Raw genomic sequence first — 8,568 nt, 5'->3', positions numbered from 1 at the left:
CACTTGGCGGCCGGCGGCGCATGCGCGGCAGCAGGGAGCGCGATGGCGGCGAGCAGGGCGGGTGTTTTGGCTGGGCGGCGGCGGGCGAGGGCAGAGGCCGCCTGGAGTCGAGCATGTGGGGGCCCTGGTGAGGCGAGGGTGTACTTTTGGGTGGCCGCGGGCGTCGGGCTGTGTCCCGGCTGGTGGGGCCGTCGCTGCGTGGAGGCGGCGGGGCGGGGGGAGGGGTCGGGCCTGGCTCCGCGCTGCGCCGCGCCGCGCCGGGTCTGCCGGAGCGCGGCTCTGACTCTCCCTTTTCCGTGTGTCGCCTGTAGGGCCGCGGTTGCTCCCCAGCGCGAGCCAGGGCGTGCGCTCGCCCCTGCGGACGCAGCCTGGAGGAGTGTGTGGGGGGGTGTCTGCGCGGGGGTCTGGATGTGTCCAGCAGCGGCACGGCAGCCTGATGGCTCCTCTCGTCTGGGACGCGGGTTCCTTGGCAGCTCTTCTGGGATGCGGGGCCCTTGGTGAGTTCCCTGCTGCCTCCTCTGGCGTTCTGTGCGAGCTCATAGATCCCTCCTCCTCCTCTCCCCTCCCCCCCACCCCCGTCTGGTGGGGTGGGAGACCGGTGGCTCCTCCCGCCGAGCTGACAGCCACGTGGGGCACCCCTGTGCGCTCCCTACACATCTGGGATGGCACCCCCACCCCGAGGGCCCCGCAGAGTCCCACCCTTCCTGCAACCAGCCCCCCCCAAAGCCATTAAACCACCCATAAATCCTGCTCCAACACCCCCACAGGCCCCACAACGCCTCTGAGCCCTGCCGCAACGTTGTCACTGACTCCAGACCTTCCCCTGCACTCTGTCCAAAGCCCCAAACATTCCTAAAACCACTCCCGGGCCCGGGCCCCGCAGCAGTGAGGCATTCTAACAAAGATGGGATGTGATCTGCGTCTCCGCCTCGACTCAGTCCCGCTTCAGGGAACCGGGAGTTTACAGCGCTTCCTGGTGAAGAGTGTTGACGGGTGGATGCGCAGATGACAAAGAGGTTTTTCTCTCTTTTCTTCTGAGCCGCCTCTGAGAAGCCTCTGTACGTACACGATGTGGCTGATCTGGGATAATCGTGCTGTGCACAATGTTTAAGGAGAACATTGCCATGAAATGGTGGGCTAAGGAATAGCCTAAAAAACCTAAAAGGCTCGGGAAAAGCCAAAGAGAACACCAATGGGCTCTGGGAAGCCCCAGTGATGCTACAGAAAACAGCGTGGCTTTTAGGCACCTCCTCAGAGCAGCAACAATGTCTTGCTCCAGCCTGTGGGACAATGGGGACTCTTAATTACCGCCGTGGTTACGTCAATCACCCCGAAAGCCTCGGAGAAGTGGTCCAAACACCTGATACCCTCGCGGCCTCGGCAGTCTTTTTGGCTTGTTTGGCAGGGTAGTCCACCGAAGGGGGACATCTCGAAGAGAAGCAGCGAGACCTGGGGATCCGGTTGTTCGTTTTGGTCGTCGCCTGTGAGGCCAGCATCCGAGCGTAAGAGGAATCTAGGCGCTGTCTCGAGAAGGTAATAGGTTTGAAACGGAGACGGGCAAATCAAGGGCTATCGTTCTTCCACGTAGTTAAAGATCGAGAGTGTTGTCAGTTAAGTGCGCGTCTACAAGGGTTTGAGAACAGTCACAGTAATACCGAAGCAGAATAAAAATAAGGTTTCATGGAAGATGGCATTAGGTAAGTATTAGGCGATGTGCCCGCCTGCCTAATAACCTAGCCCTAATTGCTGTATGTAACGTTTCCAGACTGTTTACCCTGTAACATATGATGTAACGTGCCGTATTAATATCTTTCCTTTAAGGGAAAGAAGGAAAAAAAAAGGGAGGGGGGGGAGAAAACAGGGTAAAGAGAAAAAGATCATGCGTAAACCTAAGTGTTTCCCTGAAAGTAAAACGCGAGTTTATCGCTTTCTTACAGAGATGGCACCAAGGACAGCAAATGCTGACAAAGAGAAGAGACGGACAAGCATTTTCTTGTGATTAATACCGAAGGGACGGGATGAGACAAGGAAGCCAAAATGCAGTGGACCCTCGATATCACCAGGAACTGCTACAGGAGGTGGCGTTCTGGCACGGGTAACTAAGGTAACTATCGATAATGACTGTTAGCCATTATTTCGGCCTCCCCGAGGCAGCGCTGAGGACTAAGTAACCCATTCCTACCCTGTGGCTGCTGTTACCTGTATGTGCCTTAGCTTTGCTTTGGCTGTTTCTCTTTTGTTTTGTTATCGTCCATGCAGCTATGGAAAGGAAAAGATGTAATACTTACTTTTTTAGATTAATTGCCGTGGCTGAAGTTGAAGAGACTATATATGAATATAAGCAAGCTGAAGTAATAAAATCAAATGGAGCCAAGTGAAAGCTGTCTCCCTCTGCTAGAAAAAGGGAAAGCCCGTTCCTCCTGGCAAGGAAGGATCGCTGTTAATAGTGATTCAAATAATAGATCACCAACATATAACGGAAGGTCTGTACGCATTACGAGACGTATGCTGCGTACATTCATCTCTGCGTGTGACTTTACGTGTCTGTGAAGCATCATACTTTTAAGAGCTGCGAGACAGCAAATTATTATCTTAGGGGACTGGTAGTCAAGTGACCAGATTTACTGAAGAGGAAGCGAGCGAGAGAGAAGTGTCTGAAGTGTAAAACTAAGAGATCAATTTCAGGAAGGCTCAATGAGTGCGAGCCCCGGGTTAGTTAGCTGGCAATGGTATTTGGGGAAACAGGAAGACGGTGGATAGAAGAAGGGTTAAAGCCTTGTGGAATTAAGGCTCCTTCTCATCAGTTCCAACTTGGAGCAATTTTAGGAAGATTTAATTTCCTCCAGCAGCGTTAACGTGGCTTTGCCGGTATCAGCAGACCGTGGTGGAAAGTACTGGGAGGGAGTCATGAATGGAGCTGGGACACGGAACGTGACGCTGCTTTCACTGAACTGGGAGAAGTGGCTGTAAAACCTGCTGCCCTCAAATTCCCAGGACAAGGAAAGCCTTTTTCGGTAATGCTTTCCACATCTGCTGACTCTGTGGGAGCAGCACCGCTAGAAAATGGCGGTAAAGGAAAGTGAGTGCCGGTAGCCTCACCCTTACGTCCCCTTTGGGGCCAGAACAAAAATTCTCTGGCTGTGAGAAAGACTGTTTAGCAGCAATCTGGGCTGATAAGCGTCTTTGAGACTTTTAGCTTTGATCGCACAGGGGCAATCCAATCTGTTCAGTTCCTTCTAAAGTAGTAACGTCAGGGAAATGAAGAGACAGCAGAGTATCCTCTATCCAGGTGGCACAGCGGGCGCTGATCTTAACGAGCGGGGGCAGAGGGGTGGTTACTGTGCAAGTGTTACAAGCAGTGGATCTTCTGGCGTGTGCCTGAATGGATGGAGGGGCAGAGCACGGTTGTGCCAGAGATGCGGACGCAGAAGGTTTCTGAAAGATTAATCTCTAGCGGCTGCTTAGTCTAACTTCCCTGTCACGGCAAGCCTGACTGTCACCGTAGCTTCCAAACCAGGGGCTGGGGGAAGCGGTATTCGTGGCTCGTGTATTCTCATTTACCTTGCTCGTGTGCGTATTAGATCCGCTTTTGTGCTTGCAGACAGCTTTGGATTCTTACGATTTTCTGCAGAGCTTTGATTTTTTTTTTTCTTCTTTCTTTGCTCTGTACTTTTGCAGGGCGATGGATTTTACTCTGCCTCCATCAACAGGCGCTGGCTGGCAAAGTCGTCGTGTCCCAGCGGAGACTCTTAGGCAGGACGGGAGGAGTTCAGATGCGCAGCCTGCCAGAAGAGCGTCGCCTGGGAGGGGTCGCTAGCCTTGAGCTACAGGCACTGGTGCGTACGGCTCGTTCTGTCAGACGCAAAGAGGTTTTTCTTTTTCGGTTGCAGAAATCTTGGCTTGGCTTTACACTCTGTAGCGGCAGTATTTTTGTATTTATAGATTGTGTTAATCCTAGGTGTTCGGAACCTCAGGCAACAACTATATGCTGCCGCGAAAAGCTACCGGTTACCACTGCCGTCAGACGGGATTTTTGCTGTCGCAAGTTACGGTTCCTTTTAGGAGCCAGCTACAAAAGTAACTTTGCTATAGCAGAGAAATGGGGTTACGTGTGTACGAGCAACAGCGCCAGAGTACACAGCAAAACCACAACCTACCATAACCCGTCAGCTCCGTCTCTCTGGAGTCTGGAGTTTTTGGAGGCCTCAGTTTTTATCCTGCCTTGGCTGGACAGTGCTTTCTGAGAGTGTCCGTCAGAGGCAGTTTCCCTGCAGAGGACCATCTAGCGAAGGCTGGAGGTGGCCGGGTGCCTGAGCGAGCCTGCCTGTGTGTGAGAGCCGCTCTGACATCTTTGCGATGAAGCAGTGCCAGAGAGGGTGACTGAAGCAGCACGGGAGGGTCGGTCACGACTGTGGGAACAATCACGGGCCTTGGACTAGGGAGCAGTTCTAGTAGGAGGGCCGTGCAGTTGCCCGGCCTCTCGGTAACCGCTCTGGCCTCTTTGCAGGTGCTGAAGCCCAGTCGGGCAGTCGAAGGAGCCTCGTCGCAGCTGGGAGCTCTGCGGAGATGCGCGGCCGGCTGTGGAGGATGAGCTCTGACTTGCGGCGTGGACACGGCTAAGTCCTGGGCTGCATCGTACGCGAGTGGGGCTGGGAGGTGCGAGGCGTTCGTCCCCTAGCCGTGGTCACTGGCGCCGCTGGCTGTGGCCGTTTGCCCATGGAGCTGAGAGGACCAAACATACTAATTGCCTGACCCAGAGATGAATTAGTGCTTGCAGGCTTTCAGGTAGGTTCAGTGCAAGTGCAGCTTAGTGCAGTCCCGTGGAGTGACGCTTGCACATGCTCACATTTGAATGGTGGCTAAAACCAAGCCTCTAAACAGCAACTGTAATGCAATTCTGGTGCTTGTCTTCCTGTTCTGCTGTACTTCTAAAGGAAGGGAAAACTTCCTAAGCTGCGGGCAAAACTCCTTGGCTTCTCTTGACTGTTTCCATGCTCTGGAAACAGCTTTGGGTGCTTTGGTGCTTGTTGCTTAAAGCTGAGGGTTTGGAATTTTTCACTTAAGGTTGATTGTTTAGCTTGCTGCTGAGGGTCTCTCACCCAGGAGTTACGGGTTATTCCTTTCTTTTGTGGGGCTCACTCTTTATCAGTCAGGGTTTACAGTTTGCTCATGTAGCAATCGGGGCGCAGAATTTAAAATCCAACCCCATCCCTTGTCCCGATCCAATATCGGGGGGGTTTCGTTACGATCCCAAGGACGAGATTAAGACGCTAAAACCGGTCAAATATCGTACAACCGTTTAACATTATTTTCCACAAAGTGGGGAGAAAAGGTGGGGAAAGGCGAAGGAGAGGCGAAGGGAAGAGGGGAACAAGGGTAAGGGGAAAAGATAGAGAAAGCTGGAAAAGGAGAGAAAGAGCTGGCTACCACCAGTCCGAGTCCAGTGATGTTCTGCTGACTCCGTTCGAATTACAGCTCAGGCTGGGTGCCTCCAAAGAGGGACCCCGAACAAAGAAATCCCTGGGCAATGATACTTTCCAATCTAAGCTCTCCACCCTTCACACAGTAGTTTGGACCAATAGTAATATTTAGGTCTGGGGTCTCCTGCTCCCTATTGGGTCCCTCGATAGGTTGTTTACTGTTGCGGTTTCTGCTGGTGGATATGTCTTCATTCTTCGGGTCCTGCCCTTGTCTCTCAAGGCCCTGACAAATCAGTACTGCCCCAGCAGTGATAGTAGGTGTTATTTCCCAAGGTCCAGACAAAGGGAATATGATCTGGACCCCGAGATAGTCCAGACCCCCCCTAATCAGCACTGTTTCAGCAGCGAGAGGAGCCCCATCATCCAACTATGATGGCAGTTCTTTGACCATTTGCTTGTCCAGCCACTCAGACCATAGAGGCCTCGTTTGTGTGCAAGTATACTGTGGGAGAAAGTGTCAAAAGCCTTCTGAAAGTTGAGGTAACTGACATTCACTGCTCTCTGTTCGTCCATAAATAGAGTTCTTTTAACATAGAAAGCCATCACGTTGGTGAGGCATGATTTCCCCTCAGGAAATCTGTGCTGACTGTTCCCAGGCACCTCATTGTCCTTCCTTTACCTGGAAATGTGATCAGAGGGGGCTCGCTGCATGACGCTCTCCTCATCAAAGTGAGTCTGAACGGCCTGTAGTTGCCCAGGTTGTGCTTGTGGCCTTTGTGGAAGAGGAATGTAACATTTGCCCTTCTCCAGTCATTGGGTCCTCCCTGAGTCTCCACACCTTTCCAAGATGACAGAGAGTGGCCTTGCGAGATAGAGGCCAGTTCTCAGCATCCTCAGCTGCAGCCCATCCAATCCTGTACACGTACCAATAATTCCTGCCTCAGTCCTCAGGCCCTGCTGGTTGTTTTTCTCCTCAGGACTCCTGACTCTAGGCACAATGGCCTGGGAGACCTTGCTGGTGGGGGCTGAAGCCAAGGGATTGAGTTCCCCAGACCCATCTACCTCTGCTGTTACCAGATTGCCTGCCCCAGTCAGGAATGGGACCACGTTATCCTTGTTCAGGCTTTCACTGTTACTGAAGCAATAGCAGATCATCTTTTGCCCTTGACATTCCTTGTAGCCTCAGTCCTAAAGGCGCTTTGGCTTTCCTAACAGCTTCCCTACTTCCCTGGACAGCATTTCTCACTTCCTGCTTTGCAGCCTCTCCCTGCTTTCTGTTCCCCATCCCTGTGCTGCCTTTTTGTCCTGTTGTTCAGTTGTGAGTTCCCTGTTCAGCCACTCTGTCTCCTGAGATCTCTGCTTGCTCTCCTGGACATCAGTATGGGCCATTCTTGAGCTTAGAGGATGCTGTCCTTAAAGACCTGCCACCTTTCTTGAGTTCTTCTGTCCTTCAGACTTACCTACCACAGGATCCCTCTACCAGTAGGTCCAAGTCTGCTCCTCTGACATCCAGAGTGTGGGCTCTGCTACTCTTCCTCCTCATATCACTCAGGATCTGGAACTCCACTGTCTCATGGCCACTGCAGGCAAGGCTGACACATCTACCTGGCTGCCCTCCTGGGCAACATCCTCATCATCACAGCCGTAGCCTGCGACCACCGCCTCCACAGCCCCATGTACTTCTTCCTCCTCAGCCTCTCCCTCCTTGACCTTGGCACCATCTCCACCACTGTCCCCAAATCCATGGCCAATTCCCTGTGGGACACCAGGGCCATTTCCTACTCAGGATGTGCTGCCCAACTCTTTTTTTTTTGCCTTTTTTGTTTTGGCTGAGTATTGTCTTCTCACAGTCATGGCCTATGATCACTATGTTGCCATATGCAAACCCCTGCACTATGGGACCATCATGGGCAGCAGAGTGTGTGTCAAAATGGCAGCAGCTGCCTGGGCCAGTGGGTTTCTCAGTGCGGTGCTGCACACTGGGACCACATTTGGAGTAACATTCTGCCAAGGCAGCTCGCTGGGCCAGTTCTTCTGTGAAGTTCCCCGGATCCTCAAGCTCTCCTGCTCAGACTCCTACCTCAGGGAACTTGGGGTGCTTGTGATTACTGTTTGTTTAGGCTTTGGGTGTTTCATCTTCATTGTGGTGTCTTATGTGCAGATCTTCACTGCTGTGCTGAGGATCCCCTCTGAGCAGGGACAGCACAAAGCCCTCTCCATGTGCCTCCCTCACCTGGCCGTGGTCTCCCTGTTTGTCAGCACTATCATATTTGCCTACCTGAAGCCCCCCTCCCTCTCTTCCCCGTCTCTGGATCTGGTGGTGGCTGTTTTGTACTCGGTGGTGCCTCCAGCAGTGAACCCCCTCATCTACAGCATGAGGAACAGGGAGCTCAGGGATGCCCTGAAGAAACTGATTCTCCTGGTTTTCGTGCAGCAGCAATGAGCTGCCCATCCCTCTTCACAGGCGGTTTCTAAGTACCTCAGACAAGTCTTGTGCTTTGGGCATTCTTGCTGTGATCATCATGTTTGTGCAGAAGTGTTGGAATTCATCCCACTTCCTTACAGGCATGAACCCAGTCTGCCTGACCCAGAGGTCTTCTGTAAATGTGTCTCTCATTGTGTCAGAGCTGTCCTCTCTGTAATAAATGGGATTTCCCCAGTGCAGTGCTTGAAGATTGGGCTCTCCTTCAAAAGCTGGAGCCAAGGATGTGCTCAAGGACTTTCCCCCTGAAAGGGCCTGTTGCTTTTCTGGGGCTCTCCCTGGGCTCAAGGCAATGAGCTTAGAGGTGCTGTGTTAGGGAATGAGGGCTGGATTCAGCTCTCACTTGTGGGTGCCCAGTGCTCCTGGAGATCGTGAATGGTCAAGTGGTGTTTCCCATATGACATGGCTGGACACCAGTGCTTGTCCTTCTCGAAGGGAGTATGGATCCATCAGGAGAGCACAGGGCATCCCCAAGGGCACCACGTGCTTAGTGGTGGGCAGTGAATGGAGCTTCACAAAATCCAGTGGAGTCATCCAGAGGGAAAGGGCTAAAGCAGTGAATGTCCTGGCTAGTGAGAGCTCTGCAATCCCACTAGAGGCAGCTGGGACCCAGGAGGCCCAGGGAAGGTAGCCTGCAGAGTGGTCCATGTCACCTTCAATGAGAAG

General features: G+C 52.8%; 1 long non-coding RNA gene across 1 annotated transcript; it reads left to right on the top strand.

Moving 5' to 3' along the window:
* Positions 1 to 349: 349 nt before the first annotated feature.
* LOC135324566 (uncharacterized) lies at positions 350 to 6,275 on the top strand. Its single transcript, XR_010385891.1, has 5 exons — positions 350 to 497; positions 1,406 to 1,533; positions 1,938 to 2,104; positions 3,679 to 3,836; positions 4,508 to 6,275. It is a non-coding gene; the product is annotated as an uncharacterized LOC135324566 (long non-coding RNA).
* Positions 6,276 to 8,568: the final 2,293 nt, after the last annotated feature.

The sequence above is a fragment of the Dromaius novaehollandiae genome, chromosome 32 (assembly GCF_036370855.1).
Source record: "Dromaius novaehollandiae isolate bDroNov1 chromosome 32, bDroNov1.hap1, whole genome shotgun sequence".
NCBI lineage: Eukaryota > Metazoa > Chordata > Aves > Casuariiformes > Dromaiidae > Dromaius > Dromaius novaehollandiae.
The sequence above is the reverse complement of the archived record's forward strand: the minus strand, read 5'-3'. Positions and strand labels throughout refer to the sequence as shown.